Here is a 20,344-nt window from a genome sequence, read left to right on the forward strand (position 1 = left end):
TCTTACTGAAAGATAGAGAGACCATCACTTACGAGTTCTGTTTGGTTTTGCCTGTCATTTTTATGTGATGTCCAGAATCAAACCCAGAAGTTCACACATGCAAGATATAGGCCTCTCTATCATCTATTTAAGCAATCTTCTTCTTAGGAGTTTTGGAGTGGCTTCCCTAGTGCCACCATGAAAACTAACAGGTACACATCTTTTTCGGGGGATGGGTAGGAGTGTAATGGTTTACAGTACAATTATTGACATATGGGTAAAGTTCCCATCTCACCATGATAGGTATCAGCAAAACACTCTCAACCTATTTCCTTTTCCACCATCTCGTGCCAGGACACCAAAGCCTCTTCTCCCAACCTCTTCCCACCACACCATCCTCTGAAACCTTTGCTTTGGTGCAATACACTGAACCCAGTCCAAGTTTTCTTTTCTATTTCCCCTTTCTGTTTTTGTTTCTTAAGTCCAGCTCATGAGGGAGATTAACTCATATTCATCCTTCTCTTACTGGCTTATCTCACTTAACATGATTCCTTCAAATTCCATCCAAGATGAGGTGAAGAAAGTGACTTCATCATTCTTAATAGCTGAGTAGTATTCCATTGTGTATACTTACAATAATTCCCCATATTTGTGCTCCACAGTAAGAGCTTCGGTATTGCCACATCCTAGGGGTATGTTTCAGAGTATGGCTTCATGTGCTTTGCCTGTACCAAGGTTGAGTCTAGGGTGAGGCAGTCAAATATTCTGCATAAAATTTAAGAGGATGCCAAAATAAACAACCCTTAAGTCACCAAGATAAGTCATATGTTAATGCAGATTTAGAAAACTAGAATAATGATAAAAATTCTCCATAATAAACAAAATATTATAAGTTTAGAGACAGGTTCTGGCAGTGCCACACTGAGTTATATTAGAGCTTGTAGCCAAAGGAAATGTGTCCTCCTAAATACATATATTTAGGGTTTGGGGGTTGGTTTTTTTTTTTTTTTTTTTTTTGCCTCCAGAGTTATCGCTGGATCTCGGTGCCTGTACCACGAATTCACGGCTCCTGGAGGCCATTTTTTCCTATTTTTGTTACCCTTGCTGTCATCGTTATTGTTGCCACTGATGTCGTTGTTGTTGGATAGGACAGAGAGAAATGGAGGGAGGAGGGAAGACACAGAGGGGGGAGAGAAAGACAGACACCTGCAGACCTGCTTCACCGCTTGTGAGGCGCTGGGGGCTTCGAACTGGGATCCTTACTCGGGTCCTTGCACTCTGTGCCATGTGCAATTAACCCACTGCGCTACTGCCAGATCCCCATATTTATGTATTTTTTAATGAAATGTTTTCCAGATTATTAAAGTAGTTGAAAAAATACATTGAAACATTGAAAGTTAGACATATTAAAAAATCAAAGCATTACTTTATGTCTTAACAGTATATTAACAATGCAAAAAATTGTCACAGTTATACTTTCCTGATTTCAGTGGAAGCAAATTCATCAGTAATATTTTCAAAATCTACTAGTGCAAAGAAATTAAACCTGAGAAAAGTTACATAAAGCGTACTATATGAGGGATGTACATATTCTTTTTTCCTTTGACTTCAGCCTCCAGCAGTGGCTCAAGAATGCTTGCTAGATATTGTCAGTTTTGCTTTTCTAAAGAGTCATCACAGTTGGCACACCCACAGACAGCATCTTTAGGGATTAAGCTGCTTTTAGCAGAGGGTCATTATCCTCACTTTTAGTCCTTGTCAGAGAGGAGCCAGGAGCTGGCCTGCCTACCTGGGCTGGCCTTCTGTCTGCACTCACTGGGAGGCATCCCTAGCCAGCTCTCTAAGGCTCTGCTGGCTCAGGTTACTGTAGCTCTTAAGAGCTGTTTTATCTATCTCCAATCTGCAAAGCCCAGACCTTTATTCTAAAGAAAATCTTTCAACTGGGGCAAACTCCACAACCTAGAGCTGCCTTGGGGGCAGTGAACGCGTCTCTTGAATTAACTAGACATAGAACACCAACTGAAATAATCTCATTAATGTTCCTTCATTTGTGACCAATTTGAGTGGCTATGGTCCTTCATACTCTGAGCTGACCCAGCCAAGGTCTGTGAACAAAAATTAGCTATCGTCTCTGGGGCTCAGAGGGGCAAATTGTCTGTGTACAGCTGTGGACATTTGAATATCAGTACATATTGACCATGTCTGAATCCATAATAGCAGTACAGTGACACATAGCAGTTGTTATTGGTTCCAGAAAGCAGGGAGAATGGTGCAAATGATGAACACTGAACAACTTTTTTCCCATTAGGAGTAAAGAAAATTGAAGTAATATATTTCTGAACCTCAAAGATTTCATATTTTACTTGGCGTTTTATAAACTGATGGTGCCGCTTTTTATCATAAAACTTTAAAATTAGACATACATTAAAAAAAAAAAGAAGAAACAGAGGGGTCAGGAGATGGCTCAGTTGGCAGAGTGCACATATTAGCATTCTGGAGGACCTGAGTTCAAGCCCTTAGGTCACCACATAGAAGTGTCTGTAGATGGGACATTTCATGAGTCTGTGGACTGGTGCTGCAATGTCTCTCTGCCAGTCTCATTTTCTATCTCTTTCTGTCTTTTACTCTTTATCTAGAAAAAAAATGACACAGAGCTCCATCCAGCAATAACCTTGGTCGCAAAATAGATAATAAACAATGGGGGCCTTGTGGTGGCATACCCAGTTAAGTGTGCACATTACCATGCACAAGGACCCAGGTTCAAGCCCCCACTCTCCACCTGCAAGGGGGACATTTCATAAGCAATGAAACAAGTCTACAGGTGTCTATCTTTCTCCCTCCCTATCTTTTCCTCCTTTCTCAATTTCTCTCTATCTTATCAAATAAAAAAGTAGAAAGAAAAAAAAAATGCCCCCAGGAGCAGTGGATTTGTAGTGCTGGCACTGAGTCCCCACGATCATCCTGGTGGCAATAAATGTACTTAAAATATAATAAACAATAATTACACAAAATAAAAGGCAACTTCATTTTTACCTGTCCTAAGAGAAATTGATAGTCTGATGGGATGGTGGTAAGGTAGAGAAGGAGGAAGTACTTCAAGGTAAAGGCCAGCTCCAGGGCCTTAGAGAGCGGCTGGCCTGAGGATGGTGGGTCCTGTGCAGCTACCCAGGGTCTTGTCTCCAGCATGCTAGCTGGTCCCCACTTTGTGGTATGACATGGCTGCCCTGTCCATCTGCTCATCCTTCTTGTATTAGTGCATTGCCTCCAGCATTTCCTGGAGAAACTGTGCCACGTCACACTCATGAGCTGGTTATCTGGACTATTCTCCTGGTGGGGTGGGGGGAGGTGGTACTGCCAGACCCTCATCATACATGACCAGTCTGCCTGGGACACATAGTACTGTCCACTGATCCAACTTGATGCCAGCAGATATGACTGGGTCTTTACCATTGTGCACACACACACACACACACACACACACACACACACACACACACACACACTGCAGGAAGTGCCAGATGTGATATCTAGAAAAGCTATGTATGGGGCCATCTCACAAGATCCTAAGGAACCAAGACCCACCGGAACTTTTTTCAGGTGCAGATCAACTTTGCAAACTCCTGGGAGAAACCTTCTGTCTGCAAGGTCATTGCAATAGGCCAGTTCCACTATTTGCTCAGGGAACTCTGGCAGAGGCCTATAACCTGGCAGCAGGCATAGCCCTCAAGAATGGTGAGCATACCTTGCACAGGTAGATGGAGTTACTGAAGGCCTTCATGTGTAGAAGTACCACGCCTAGTCCACTGGCAGAGCAGGTGGAATGAGAGGGCGTAGTGGCTGCCTCATTGGTGGTCTCTGCGGTAGAGGATACCAGGGAGTCAGGCTGTGTCTCAGGCTGGGAAGCAAGCAAGCAAGCAAGCCCGCCTGGGGAGACTGCTATCTTCCTGGTGTCTCCTTACAAATTGTCAGCGTGGGGAGTCGAGTGGTAGTGCAGTGGGTTAAGCGCAGGTGGCACAAAGTGTAAGGACCAGTATAAGGATCCCAGTTGGAGCTTTTGGCTCCCTACTTGCAGGGGAGTCACTTCACAAGCGGTGAAGCAGGTCTGCAGGTGTCTATCTTTCTTCCCCCCTCTCTGCCTTCCCCTCCTCTCTCCATTTCTCTCTGTCCTATCCAATAACAACAACATCGGATGTGAGGGCAATCTGGCTGCAACATCTGTCACCCCACTGATTGCCAGGGTTGATTCAGCTGATCTGGCTGGCTAGGCGGGTGTCCTCTTCCTCCCTCATTGCTCCATGTGAGTCCCTCCTGAAGCTGCGTTCTCAGTCGAAGAGGATGGCGTTCCCCGAATAGAGACCAACCGGTCTTCAGTTGAGGGTATACTAGTAGTTGCACTCCCCTGCTAGAACCTCCAAACAAGCTCCCAATAACAACAACATCAATAATAGTAAATACAACAATAAAACAAGGGCAACAAAAGGGAATAAATAAATATTAAAAATTTTTAAAAAGAAATTGTCAGTGTGGAGCAGTGGTCCCTCCTCAACCATCTCCTACTATCTCAGCGTCTTACCCAACTCTGCCTGGTTCTCCAGTTATGGTGTCCACCAGGCCCACATCCACAGGTGAGACCCTCAGGCTCTGCTCCATGGCCCCCACACCATCCTCACCGCTATAGTTGAGATGTAGAGATTGGGCACTTCCCTCCTGAATGCTGAGCAAGTTGATTGCTAAGGCAATTTTTTTTGTCAAAAGGCATCGAATACCAAATTTTACAAGTTTCAGAACAGACACATGTTGATGTATGACCGAAGCAGTAGTAACAGTAGTAGTAACAAATGTAGTGATGGAAATGGCAGTGTCTACTTCACCAGGACTATTATAGGAAGCCTCCATATATTAATATCATCTTTGGTATTCATCAGAACCCTATGAAATTCATCCAGTTCCATTTTACAAGGGGAGATACCAAGGCACAGAAAAACTTGATCATTTCCTAAGGTCCTAGAGTTAGTGAAATGAGGTGCACACAGGGGCCTGGCTCAAAAGCCTGTGATTTTAACTACTTCACTGTGAACTTTAGTTGTTTTCCTTCTCTTAGTCTCTCGTCTCAGGAAATGGTATCACCAGAAAAACAATCCAAGCAGTTATTTATTTTTTATTATCTTTATTTATTGGATAGAGACTGTCAGAAATTGAGAGGGAAGGGGGGTGACAGAGAGGGAGAGACACAGAGAGACACCTGCAATACTGCTTCACTAATCACAAAGCTTTCCCCCTGCAGGTGGGGACTGGGGGCTTGAACCCAGGTCCTTGCATAATGTAACATGGCAAGCACAGTTTTTGATTCCTCTCACGCAATTCTTTCCACAACCTACTTCTCATTATCAGGCAAGTATTAGAGACAGCTGACATTTGGGTCACAGAGACAAGGATTCAAGGGCATGTAGTTTATTGAAGAGATAAAAGGTGAAGTGTCAAAGGGAAGCAGATGGAGGAAGAAGCAGACTGTGTAGCATGCCAGCCACACATGGGTAACCATAGCTACACCACTCAGACTAGGAAATGTGCAAAGTACATACCTCACAGTTGTTTTGCCCAGGGGACTAGAGAGCTGGAGTGTTTATATACTAGCAGCTACAAGTCCTGTTTGAGAGTAGCTGAGGGAGACGATGTTACAGTGAGGGCACTTCATTCTGCCAGCACAAGACTTTTCAGTTTCAGGGAAGGGAGCTCCCAAGCACACATGCCAATACTGGTAATTAGTAGTCACTAGAGCATCCAGGGGCCATTTTCCTTGTCTTCCCTCCTACTTCTTATCCTTCTCTCCATCTCTCTCTCTCTCTCTATGTGTGTGTGTGTGTGTGTGTGTGTGTGTGTGTGTGTACTACATATATTTCCCTTATCCAATGCCAGTGCTGAAATCCACTCCCCAAAGAGATGCCCCCACAAGTCTGTGGGAGACAGGTCATGGGGGAGGAACCCTCAATGAAAATCCTTACAAAAGGAAAAATTCTTGCTTTCTCTCTACTAAATGAGAAACTGGCAGTTTGAAACCCAAGCTGCCCTCAGTTCATACTCAATTTCCCTTGTATGTGCTGACCCTGCCATGTTTATGCAGCAATCCACAATAAAGTACCTACTATGCCACTGCTCTAGACTCTTGAGAAACAGCAGCGAACAAAATGAGGCTGGGTCCTAGTGGGGGAAACATTTAAAATAGGAAGTGTGACAGACTCTCAATCCTTCAGAGGCATCATAGTTGCTCTTCCCTCAGGGCCTTTGTAAATGCTGGTCCTGTTCCCTTTAAAAACTAAACCCCCACATGTGCATGCTTATAATCTTTCTTTCTGCCTTCCCTCCTTCCCTCCTTTCTTTCTTTCTTTCTTTCTTTCTTTCTTTCTTTCTTTCTTTCTTTCTTTCTTTTCCCTTTTGTTGCCCTAGTTGTTTTTTATTGTTGTAGTTATTATTATTATTGTTATTGATGTTGTCTTTGTTAGATAGGACAGAGAGAAATGGAGAGAGGAGGGGAAGACAGAGACGGGAAGAGAAAGATAGACACCTGCAGACCTGCTTCACCTACTGCCTGTGAAGCGACTCCCCTGCAGGTGGGGAGCAGGGGGGTCGAACCTGAATCCTTACACCAGTCCTTGCACTTCGCACCACCATACTTAGAATTTTCAAGTCTTTGTTTACCGTGATCCTCTCCTCTCCTCTCCTCTCCTCTCCTCTCCTCTCCTCTCCTCTCCTCTCCTCTCCTCTCCTCTCCTCTCCTCTCCTCTTCTCTCTCTCCTTCTCTCTCTCTCTCTCTCTCTCTCTCTCTATATATATATATATATATATATATATATAGTCTTTCTCTCTTCCTCTTGCTACCAGGATTATCACTGAGGTTAAGTCTGCACAGTTTCTAGTAACTTTCTTTCTTCCCTCTGCTCTTTTTTCTTTTTCTTTTAATATACACAGAAATTGAGACTGAAGGGAGACATAAAGCTGGAGAGAGAAGGAGAAACACCTGCACCTTTGCTTCACTACTCAGTAAAGCTTTCCCTTGCAGATGGAAAGGGGTAGGGGACTGAGCCTGGATCCTTGCCATGGAGTTTAGAAACTCCACAGCAACATGCGTGATGTCCCGGGAGAACTCCCACCTTGCCCCTCACTGTTGCTTTCTCAGTGGCATCTTTTCTGACCATGCAATGTAAAATCACGATCTATGGTAGGATCCCCTGTTCATTTTCTTTGTTTTCGTTGTTCCCATGGCACTCACCAGCTTCTGACATACTACTATTCATTTACCTGTTCATTGTTCATTTTCCCAGTACCTCTTACAACTGGGCATGCCTATGGAACTGAGTACTGACCAACAGAATGTGAGGGAAGTGGTCCTTGTCACTTAAAAACCTGGGCCATAAAACCAACTTGGTATGCCACATTTGCTCTCCTGCCTCACTGGCAGCAGAAACAAAGGGTGGGAGAGGATCCCTGAGGTTTTAGAACAGGGCTAGAACTGGGGGAGTTCCAAAGACTCCCATGAGGCCTGTGATTAGAAGGCTGAGGAGGGATCGTTGGATTTGAATTTAAAATAATTGAATCTCCCTTGTCAGTCGCCTTTAATTGAAAATTATTGTTTCTTTCAGTTATGAATGGACCCAACATTCCACAATAGGAGCAGCAATGTCTGTAATTTTTTTCTAGGATAAATTATACATGGTTTCATATGAAGTGATAGTTATAACTCTGCCTGGCAAGTTAAGACTCTTATGAAGTGAATCTTAAGATAGATTTTTGAAAACTGTATAATGAATGAAAGCGGGTCCTTGAGTAAAGTTGTTACCATCAATGAGGGCAGAGTCAGGATAATTTTATGAAATTACATTATTCAAGGACCTGCTGTACCCATTGCCCTTCACCACTGGGTTCAGACCCTTCTTCTGTCTCCCCTGAATTTCCCCACCAGCCCTTAGGTACCAATAAGCACTCTGTGGTCTGCTGCCTCTTTTCTCTGTCCTCCACTTCCCCTCCTCATCTTTTCCTGTATGATCTACTACAGTTGCCCATATTTAAAAAAAAATAATTATTTATTTATTTCCTTTTTGTTGCCCTGGTTGTTTTTTATTGTTGTTGTAGTTATTACTGTTGTTGATGTCATCGTTGTTGGATAGGACAGAGAGAAATGGAGAGAGAAGGGGAAGACAGAGAGGGGGAGAGAAAGATAGACACCTGCATTCCTGCTTCACTGCCTGTGAAGTGACTCCCCTGCAAGTGGGGAGCTGGGAGCTCGGATCCGGATCCTCACACCGGTCCTTGAGCTACCGCCCAACTCCCCATCTTTTGTGTACTTTGGTTTCCTTAACTGTAAAGTGGGATGATAGTAAATGTTCTTTCCTTGCAGAGTCACTGTGAGGTGTATTTTGCCAGAGCTTAGAGAGACCTGGCAAAAACCAAGATAAATGCATGCAACCTCTAAGTCATTTGAGTATGTGCGGGGGTGGGGGGAGAGAAAGAAGAAAAATATCAACCCCTCTCATGGGTGTTTAATGGAATGAGGCTAATTTTAAAGAATTAATTTGAAGAAAAACATTAAGTGGATAATAAAACATTGACTAAATGATTTGTGGACATGAAAGTTGAGAAAGAGAGTATGACTGAAGTTTGGGCAATTCTGCTGTGCTGGAGCAAAATCTGTCTCCTGAGCATTTGCTTTTAGAGCTTTCCATGTGGGTCGGGGTGGAAGTGCAGAAATCAAGCAGAGCCTGAAGCAGAGGGGCTACTGATGGCATTTTAGTGATAAGTAGGTAGCCTTCCTTTTTTTTTTTTTTTTTTGCCTCCAGGGTTCTTGCTGGAGCTTGGTGCCTGTACTATGAATCCACTGTTCCTGGAGGCTATTTTTTCCCCTTTTGTTGCCCTTATTATTTAATGTTGTTGTTATTGTTATTATTGTTGTTGAAAAGGACAGAGAGAAATTGAGAGAAGAGGGGAAGTCAGAGAGGAGGAGATAAAGACAGATACCTGCAGACCTGCTTCACCGCTTGTGAAGTGACCTCCATACAGGTGGGGGAGCCAGGGGCCTCCAACTGGGATCCTCATGCCGGTCCTTGCACTTCGCGCCATGTACACTTAACCCACTGCACTACCAGCCGGTTCCTGGCCTTTCCTTTTTACTCAAACCACTAAAGATGGTGATAGAGTTTGGCTTAAATCTACCTGTAGCCACTGAACCCAGCAACCCCAGATGCTGAAAGAGGCCAGGAAGGACTTGTCCCTAGAGCATTCAGAGTCAGTGTGGACCTGCCAATGGCTTGAGTTTAGGCTAGTGGCCTCTAGAACTATGACAGAATAAATTTCTCTTGTTTTAAGTCAGCAAGTTTGTGGTAATTTGTTGTAGTGACCCTAGGAAACTAATATACTCTCCATAACACAGAAAGCACCTTCTGCTTTCCCTGTGTATTTTAAATTCTGACTATTCAGGACTGTGTGGGATTTGAGAAAGGTAAACTTATTTTTAATACTTATTTATTTATTTTCCTTTTTGTTGCCCTTGTTTTTTATTGTTGTTTTAGTTATCATTGTTGTTGTTACTGATGTCATCCTTGTTGGATAGGATAGAGAGAAATGGAGAGAGGAGGGGAAGACAGAGAGGGGGAGAGAAAGATAGATGCCTGCAGACCTGCTTCACTACCTGTGAAGCGACTCCCTTGCAGGTGGGGAGCCAGGGGCTTGAACCAGGATCCCTACGCTGGTCCTTACGCTTTGAACCACCTGTGCTTAACCTGCTGTGCTACCGCCCAACTCCAGAGAAGGATAAACTTTTAATTCAGACTCACTGGGAGCAAATACCCTGTGAAGTAAATGCAATTTCAATTTCAGAGTCCATCCCTCGCAAGGGTCTGTCACCATCTGAAACCCTGGGAAAGACTCCAGCACCATGTGTTTGTGAGGTTTGGAAAAGTATGCTATTTTGACTATCCTTTAAGACCATTATCTTCTCTGCTTTGATTTTTCCTTGCATTTCATGGGTTTGGCTGACTGTGGCATCTTGGGGGGTCTGGCAAAAGGGGAGTTTGGTTGAGATTGTTGAAAATATAAGAGTTTTCACATGGCTTGCCATCATCTGTGTACACAGTTAGCCTTGCTTGTCTTCCAGAATAGAATGGCTTTTTAGAAATCCCTTCCTAGCCACTGTGGAGTCCTGAGACACATGACAGCATAAAGATGGGCATCACTGCCAATAGGCTAATGAGAATCATAGTGAAATATTTCAGATTAGCCACCACACTGAGAAAATTCAAAATGGTTTAGCTCATGTAGGAAAGATACTTGATAACAGTTCCTTCAAATTTGACAGCCTTCCCACATACCTATATGTTATGGGCAGAAGACTGGCCTCCCCAAAGTCCATATGCTAATGTCACCAAACCCCTAGCATCTCAACCTGTGGCTGTATTTGGAAATAAAGTCTTTAGAGTGATAATTAAGTTAAAATGAGGTCACTTGGGTGGACCCTAGTCTAATATAACTGGTGTGTCTGTAAGAAGAGGAGGTTAGGATAAGACATGCACAGAGGGATAGCTGTGTGAAGAAGACACAAGGATAAGACAGAGAGGTTTCAGAAGAAAATAATCCTTTTAACCCTCTTGACACCTTGATCTTAGACTTCTAGCCTCTAGGACTGTGAGAAAATAAATGAGTGTTGTTCAAACTAAACCACCTATAGCCATTTGTTCAGACAGGCCTAGCATAATAATGCAGTATGTGACATCACCAGTAACAGGTTACAAAGCCAAAAAACACTTCTCTAAATTAATTCTAAGAATTAATTTTTTTAAATCAGTCTTTCTTGGGGGAGAGAATGTATTGCCATCTCCCTTCTCTCTAGACAATGATATTTATGAGAGGTAATCAGCAAGTCCGTGGTCAAAAGGGAGGAATGAATATCAAATTTATTTATTTATTATATGAACTAAAGCATTCTAGGGCATTTCAGATTCTCCTGTGTGGTGACTAATTTTAAATCCTCAAAGACGTGGCAGCGTTTGAAGTCAGAATTGAAGTCAGGCTGTTAATTAGTGAAAAGAATGTGTTATTTTTAGCTGGATTTGTGGTTTGTATCAGCTTTTTAAAAAAGTAATTGCCATTCGTTCTTTTCCCTCTAAATAAATCTTCACATTTGTGCTTGATTCTGTGTAAGTAATCTTTTCTTTATCTTAAGAAGAGACTCTCCTTATGGTATATGCTTCAGGATTAAGACAGGATCTGCTTTCCCATTTGTCCCCATGAGGTCAAGATTTGAGGGAAACTTCACTCCTCACCATTCCAACTCTCTGTAGCTGGGGCCTGTTTTCTAGGGAGGTAAATGCTGAGTGCAGAAGGGAAAGATACATAATTGATGAGACTCCAAGCATGCTTGGTCTGAAGAGGCCACTTAATTATTAAATATAGACTCAAGAGGGAGAAATTTCATTATGGGGTCATTTAATTAAATGATAGGCCAGAGGGGCATTCCAGGATGGCATTTCAAAGGCTCTTATTTCTTAGTTTGGTTCTGTACCAAATCTGAGTACACATCGAAAAAGGGATGGGCTTTTAAACCTGGGAGAATTTGTATGAATCATCTCCACCCCCTCCCTCCTTCTCTCTTTTCCTTCCTCCTTTCTTCTCTTTTATTTTCTTTTCTCTACCCTCAATTTTTCTTTCTTTATTATTTCAAGTGTATTTATCAAATATCTTCCATGAAATATGCATTATTCTAAGCAATGGTTTTCATGGAGAGGAACAAAATAATTCCACTTGGAGATAAGCTTTAAGTAAGCGAAAGAGTAGTCACAAAGACCTCCAGAATGTGTGACTGCTGTGCCAAGCAGGATGATGGGAGGTCATCTAGACAGGCTTGTGGCACAGACCCTTAGAAGGGTCAGCTCTAACCTGAGTCTTAATTAAGCAGGACAATTAAGCAGAAGACCATTCATGGCAAAAGGACAGCATTACAGAAGTCTGAGTGGACCAACTTTGTGGACTCCAAGAATAGCCAAGAGACAGGAGTGACTGGAACAGTTAGTAAGGAAAAACATAGTAGGATGTAAGGTTCAAGGTCAGAACTTGTATCAGATGAGGATCCATGGACAGAGATTATTGTTAGGTGCTGGGGTAAACTGCTTATCACTCACTGTGTTTGTTAGTCAGGGTTCTTTTCAGCTGTCTGTGGTAAAAATTCAACCTAGACTGTCTTATTCATAACAGAACTGAGAAAACCATATTAGTCTGAAAAACCAAGAGGTAATACCTTCAGACATGGCTGAATTCTGCAGTTTAAAGGTCAGATGGTGTCACAATAAGTTCTGCCCCACACCCTCTCTTTTCAAGTAGGCTTTCCCCTGTGACCACCAGGAGCTCCTAACTTTAAGTATATAAATCATAGTTGAAAGACAGTGCCTGCAAAGTGCCTGTTACTATCCAAGGTTCAAAATTTTATCAGATTGCCCAAGTCAACTGTGCTGCTAAACCAATCACAATGGCAAGGAATCTGTACTATTTTGAGTGGTCAGGACTTGGATGAGGGAGCATTGGGTTCTCATAGGAGTGCTGGAGGCCTGAGTCCCTAGATGAAAACTGGACTCCATGGGACAGAAGATCAAAGAATGGATTCTGGGCAGACATAAACAGATGTCTACTACACTGTTCAGATAGTCAGTCTTTCTCTGGGGAATCCATCAAGAGGGTTTATCCTAACTTGACAATGGGCATGCAGGAGCTGTGGGCACTGACATAAATCCCGATCACAGGGATTAGCAGACACGGGTTTTGAATCATAAAGGCAGCATGGAAAATTGAAAGTAGTTGGGCTCTGGGGCCCAACAAAATAGAATTCAAAGTGAAGAGCTTTAAAAATGATACAAAGAGAAATTGTATATGAACAAGAGGGAAAAAAAATCTCACCAAAACAGTCCTTAATACTGATATCTGCTGTAATAAATTTGGGCAAAGAAACTTTTTTTCTTTATTAGTTTTTATTTTTTTTTATTAGATGGAGAGAAATTGATAGGGGAAAGGGGAGGTAGAGAGACACATACATCTATATTCTTATAACACTGTTTCAACACTTGTGAAGTTTGCTCCCTGCAAGGTGGAGATGTGGGGTGGAGGTGGGGGTAGGGTGAAGTGGGGGTGCTGAACTTGGGTCCTTGCATATGGTCTTGTGTTCATTTAGCCAGATGCACCACTCACTGCCTGACTCCCACAAATTTTTCTTCTTCTTTTTTTTTAACTTAATTTTCCTTTTTAAAAGTTTTAATATTTTTAGCAAAGGTGATTTAATAGTGCTTTACAAGATTATAAAATAATAGGGGTATAGTTCCACACTACTACTGCCACCAAATTTCTGTCTCCCCTCCCCCTCTGTCACCCAAACCACAATAATTCTCCCGAGGTCTTAGAAATGAGTTGCTTTCTTTCACCACAAATGTTTCTTAGAAAAGTGTTTCTGAGGACTAACTAGGTGCCGTTGAATTCCATTAAGTAAATATAAGGGTCCTACATTTCTCTCCTGGTTATCAATCTAGATAAATCCTCATGAAAGTATTTTATTTTATTTTTTACAGTCAACAGTAAATTCAATAGTTTGTACATGCATAATATTTCCCAGTTTTCCACATAACAATAGAACCCCCACTGGGTCCTCTGCCATCATGTCCCAGGATCTGAACCGCCCCCCCCCCCAAGTCTTTTACTTTGGTGCAATTTGTGAAGGTCTTTAAAAGGACTTGTATAAGGATATTATTACAGCACTAATGGTGGAAATGAGAAGAATGTTACCAGAGTGTCCATTAAAGGGGAAAGAGATAGACAAAATTCCCCTGATGTCCTGAGAAGCAGTTAAGGCAATGGATGAGACATGCCTACATTAACACGTGTCTAAGAACCAAGTCTGAGTATACTCACACATACACAATACACAAAAAAATTCTTATGAACAGAAATTTGTTATGAACATATTTAGGCCAAAAATGTACCTTGAGTACACTAGAATAGTGATTTGTGAAGGAGACAGGAAAGGAGATAAAAGAGAATAATCAATCTGTAAGACTGTTACCTGAATCAATGATGATGTACCTGGTGCTGAGGAGAAAGTTAACTCAAGTAATTCTGTGCTTAAGGTTTAAAAAAACAGAAAGGGACATAGTGGCAGATCCTCAGCCATAGGTGGGAAATTAGCACAGTGTATAAGTTGGGGTTATATTTGTATTAAGCTAACAATATTTGTATTTGACTACTTGTGGTTTTAATATAAAATATATGCCTCACACACTGTGAAATCTGATGGAGGCAGTTGCTGGTGTTGGCTCATCAGCTCACTGGTGTCAGATATGATGCCACATTTTTGTGATTTTTCTTCTTTGCCTCATTGTTGCCAGGTAGCTACTTCAACTCCAGATATTATATTTCATTTCACTGCAGAGATAAGGTAAGGAAAATAACAACTTCAAATAATCCTTTTCCCCTAGGGAAAATAAAAGTTTTTCCAGCTCTCTTTCAGCTAGCTTTCCTTCTAGGAGTGGCTGACTAAGTGCCTCGCCCTCTGTCCCTCAAGTATAAGCATGGAGTATTAGGGTACAAGTATAGACAGGGCTGAACTATCACTCAGAACTGAGAACACTACTGGCCTAACAAAAGCCATCAGCAAGGAAGAACAAGGAGAATGTAGCATCTACCACAGATCAAACACTAGTGTAAGTGTTTTACATGTGTTAACCTGTTTACTTGTCACAACAACCTTAAAGGGAAGCCCCGTTATTGTCCACATGGCCATGATTGAACCTGGAGGGATAAAGCATAGAAATAGTTAAGTATCTTCCACAAGGGCAGAGGGCCAGCAAATGTAAAATCAGAACTTGAATGTAGACAGCAGGGCACCAGAGTTCCTGTTCAAAACACCTCTACTACAGGTGAACAATAAACACACCTCCCAGAAATTAAATTTCAGTAGTGGACAGAGGTAATAAAGAATACGGGAGATTGGGGGTCGGGCTGTAGCCCAGCGGGTTAAGTGCACGTGGCGCTCAGCACAAGGACCTGCATTAAGGATCCAGCCCCCAGCCCCAGCCCCCCACCTACGGGGGGAGGGGTCGCTTCACAAGCAGTGAAGAAGGTCTGCAGGTGTCTGTCTTTCTCTCCTCCTCTCTGTCTCCCCTCCTCTCTCGATTTCTCTCTGTCTTATCCAACAACAACAACAACAACATCAATGGCAACAATAACAACAACAACAACAAGGGCAACAAAATGAGAAAAAAATGGCCTCCAGGCACAGTGGATTTGTAGTGCAGGCACCTAGCTCCAGCAGACAAAAAAAAAAAAAAATACAGGAGATTTTAGTAATACAGTTATTATTATTGGGGTTTATATTAATATATTTGTATTATTTATATACACACATATATCCTCTCTATTGTTAAATCAATATATATTCTTTATATAACTAATCTCTCTCTATATTACACATGTAATCTACTTATATTACATATATAATCAGTTGCCAGTTGTGTATCTATATCTAATTGAATCAAATCTAATCCATTTTACAGAGAGGAAAGGCAATGCTCAGTGTGCAAAACCAGGGAAACCAAAAGTCAGGTGACTATCTGAGCAAAGCTTGAGCTGCACAGATACTGGGGAGGGAGCCCTGGCAGAGCTCTCAGTAAAGCCATCTCTGAACCCATGAGGATTTCCCAGGAAAGACATCTGTCAATTCTGTCTTCTGGAGAGTGTGGGTTCTGTCTGGGCTACCATGGGTTCCAGGGAGTCAGCTGTGTTTTGTCGCCAGTCCTGTCCTTGCCAGATTATAAAGACAGCACATATTCATTGTGAAAAACTAACGTATATATGCTTATTTTACCTCCTTTGGGTCATAACTATTTGACAATTTGGTGTTTACTTCCAAACAGTTCTCTGTGCCTACACACATAGAAAATTTGGCTTTTTATAATGAATGAGATCATACTCCATGTGTCTGTCAGAATCCCACAGGAAACAGATGGCACATTCAGTCTGGGTAATGGAGGGGAGTTTAATGAATGAAATATTTACCAAGGTTTGTGGGGGCTGAAGAAGCAATAAAGACTGTTGCGATGCACCTGGAGTAGCGATGCACCTGGAGTAGCAACAGTGGGAAGCCACCACCACTTCAGGTCTGCCAGGATGTGGGAAAGCAGCTGCTAGCCCCAGGAATGTGTAGAGAGAGCTGGGGACCTGCAGGGACCTTGCCCTCTCTGCCATGCTCCTCCTGATCCCTTGCTGGGGCCTCCTATTTGTTTCAAGTCAAAGGAAAAAGGAGCCTTTGGATTCATCTCTATGTCAGCCTGGGAGTGAGGGGTGGATTTGGAGGGGCAGCAGAAGTGACCCATATTTTCTGCTTCCCTAGACCTACTTCCATCAGCTTAAAGGGAAGGGCGCTGGACACTGCTCTCAGCGAGAATCCAACCCCCACCCTCACCCATTAATTCACACCATCCATCTGATGTGCCTGGAGGCCTTCCACACTAATCTCATCTTTGATTACACAGTATGTATCAGTCACCCCAGGTAGCCCAAACCCTCATCACCCCTCTCTCCAAGGCCCTCATCTCCATGTAATTTGTAGACACTGAGTTAACCCCCACTCCTTTACTCTCTTATTTTATTTGTCTCCACAGCATTGGTTACAATCTGCTGCATTATTTCTTGGACACATATGTTGTTTGTGCTCCTAAACTTGAGCAGATATTTGGTTCTTCTTTGCTCAATATTATGCCTCAAATATTTAGAACAGTGGCTGGCTCATCGTAGGCACTCAATAAATTGGCAATGTATTCAAGCACTTCTGGTTCAGTATGTGTAGCCCCTTGGAGTCTTTTAAATCAGCATAGAGTACTTCACACTGCCATTTTAGTCATTTCCTTCTTTCCTTCCTTCCTTCTTTTTTTCCCATAGCACTGCTCAACTCTTGCTTACAGTAGAACTGGAGATTGAGCCTGAGATCTCTGAGCCTCAGACATGAAAATCTGTTACTTAAATTTTTCTGCCACCCTCCCGACTCCCACAAGAGTACATCTTTTAAAATCATTTAAATATTTTATTTATTTGTTTACTTTGGATAGAAATGGGGAGAAATTAAAAGGGAAGGAGGAGATAGAGAGACACCAGCAGCACTGCTTCACTGAGTGCAACACTACCTGGCCCAAATAGTAAATCTCTTTTTAAAAAGAGAAATTTAGAGGTCAGGCAGTGGTGCACCCAGTAGAGTGCACACATTATCGTGTACAAGGACCCAGGTTCATGCCCCTGGTCCCCATCTCAAGGGGAGAGGCTTCATGAATAGTGAAGCATTACTGCAGGTGTCTTTCTTTCTCTGTCTTTCTGTATCTCCCCTTCCATCTTAAAGAAATGGGGGGGGGGGATGACTCCCAGAAGTGGTGGATTTGTTGTGCAAACTCATCAAGGACACAACTTGGTCCTGATCTAATTCTGTCCTCCACCAAAAGCTTGACTTTCAGTGAATGCAGAATTCTGCTTAGAAACAGCCCTGGGCACAAAGAAAAGCTCAGGCCTTTGTCCTCTGAATTTAAAGACAGTATACCATCTGTTAGGAAGGACACCGTCTCTGAAACTGCACTTCTGCTCTAGGACTTTATCCCGCAGAGATATTCACACGAGTATGAGGGAAACATACTCATGGAAGGCTATTTCCTGCTGCATCATCAATCCTGGGGGAAACCAGAATTTTCCTGAAAGCTCCTATCTCTCTCTCTCTCCCTCTCCATATATATACCCTCCCTCCCTCCCTCCCTCCCTCTCTTTCTCCAGGGAAGAGAGAACTCTGGAACAGCAGGAATGGGCTAGGGAGTTTTATGTTTTCAGTGCCTGAGGCCCTGGGTTCTACTCCCCCCACCCCCAGCACTACATAAAATGGTTAAAGCAGTACTCTCTCTTGCTTTCTCTTTCACTTTCTCTCTCTTAATTAAAAGAAAAAGGGGAGGTCAATAATATAAATTTGTAAACAGCTACCTATAGTAATTTAGAGATGGACCAGAGTAAAGGCTATACAAGGACTGAGAAGTGGGTAGACCTGGTAAATATTTTTTATTAAAAGGCAATAGGTTTTATTGATGGAAACATTATAAGGGCCAGGTGGTGGTGCACCTGGTTGAGCACACATGTTAAAATGTGCATGGATCCAGGTTTAAGCACCCAGTCCCCACATACAGAAGGAAAGCTTTGCAAGTGGTGAAGCAGTGTTGCAGGTATCACTCTGTCTCTCTCCCTTTCTATCACCCCCTTCCCTCTTGATTTATGGCTGTCTTTATTCAATAAGTAAATAAAAATACTTTAAAAAAAACCGAAAGATTATGTGGCCAGGCAGTGGTGCACCTGGTTAAGCATACACACTACAGTGTGCAATGTCCCAGGTTCAAGCCCCTGGTCCCCACCTGCAGGGGGAGAGCTTCATGAGTGGTGAAACAGAGCTGTAAGTGTCTCTCTGTCTCTCTCCCTTTCTGTTTTCCCCTCCCCTCTCAATTTCTGGCTGTCTCTATCAAATAAATAAATAAATATAAAAATGTAAACAATGGAAGATTATAAAGCATGAGAAAGAAAAAGAAAGTAGAAAGACTTCAAGATTAGAGGGCTAGATATTGATTGGATGTTGGGCCTGTCAACAGTTTGGGGGGTAGAAGGGGCAAGAATGAAGAGATTTGTGTGTTTGGTTTTGCTCTGAATTGAATAGAGGAGTTTTATCTACAGCCTCCTAAACATCTTCCTGAATGAGCAACTTCATCCAGACTTGTCTTCTAACAAAGTCTTGAGAGCTGAGCCTCAGGCTTGTACTCTGAGGATGGTTCACAAATATGCTCCTCCAGTGAAACTGACAAGGTCAGGTGCACTAATGCTGTAAATAATAGAAAGGACACATTCAAAATGACAGGCATAACCAAACCAGAAAATTCTCATTTCTAACCAGATACATGAAGTATCTGTTTTTCATCTCTGCCTCAAGGATGTACACAGCTGTCTGGCATTTGTGGATCAGCTCAGACTGCTTAATGCCCACCTGCCTTATTGAGATTGGACTTCTGTGGGGGAAGCTTGGATGGTTTTCTTCTTCTAGAAGCTTAGATTCATCAAGCCAGTAAGATACTCCTGGCAGAAAAGTGAGTGTCTTTGGCTTGTAGAAGAATAGTGGAAAGAATTTTGGTCCATAGTCCCAGAGAGGGAAGAAATGTTAGGGGAAGATGACCAGAGGGGCTTCTTTGAACTTCAACTCCATCAGGACCCTAAGAGAGAAGAGAAAGGGAAAAACAACACTCAGAAGTAGCAGGTGTGACTTATAAGGGAAGAGATGGCATGATCATAGAAAAAATTAGCAACTATATATTAATATAGATAGATAGTTATAGAAATAATAGTCAACCCATATCTGTGATCATGGCAGAACTAATGAAGTTTCCAGTGGAGGAAATGGGGACACAGGACTCTGATGTTATCTTATTATTGTACGTCTGTTATCTTATAATTTTGTAAATCAATAGTAAATAACTAATAAAAATCAAAACAAACAAGAGTTGCCTCCTTTCCAGCCAGCTGCTAAGAGGGGCTAGGTCAATCAAGGTGGAGTTTGGGACAGGAAGGAAATGGAAGAAGAGTAGGTTATTTTTACTTACTTAGAAGATTTCAGTTATAGCAGCAATAAAAATGAAAAATAGAATAATTTGCAATGACAGACACTGTTGGTTAAGTTGACTGCCCAGCAGCAATTCCCCTTTCTTTTATGTTTATGTAACCCTGATTTTGTTCCAACATACGAGGTCCAATCCCATGAGATGACTTAGTTGAATAGGTCAATCTTAGCAATTTACTCTTCCTTGGACAGTGATGGGTATCTGTCACTGCCTGTATAGTGAAAAAATTCTGAGAAAGGTAGGAAGTGGGTGAGAAGGCAGGAAGAAGGGCAGGTAGAAATGAGCAGGGAGAGAGAGAAAGATTCGTTTCTACTTGGGATAATGAGTGTGATGCTTGGAGCCATAGTAACAATACTGCAACCAGTAGGGGAAACCCAAAAGAATTATAGAGGCATAGACTTAAAAACCTGACTTCTCAATGCATCCAGTACCACCTCGGCATGTTTTACTTCAGACTGTGTCCAGAGACATCAGGCATGGAATGTCAATCCTCCAGTTTCATTACTCTGGTGAGACCTTTCCTTAACTCCATTTCGCATAATGTACTTCCTAAAAGAGCCTCAAAAACCTGGATATAGACCAGGGCCCATGAGACAGGGCATATGTACACATGTATCCATAAGTTAGGGAAAAAATATATATCTTAAAGCAAAAGTGCACAA

The sequence above is a fragment of the Erinaceus europaeus genome, chromosome 1, assembly GCF_950295315.1.
Source record: "Erinaceus europaeus chromosome 1, mEriEur2.1, whole genome shotgun sequence".
Lineage (NCBI taxonomy): Eukaryota > Metazoa > Chordata > Mammalia > Eulipotyphla > Erinaceidae > Erinaceus > Erinaceus europaeus.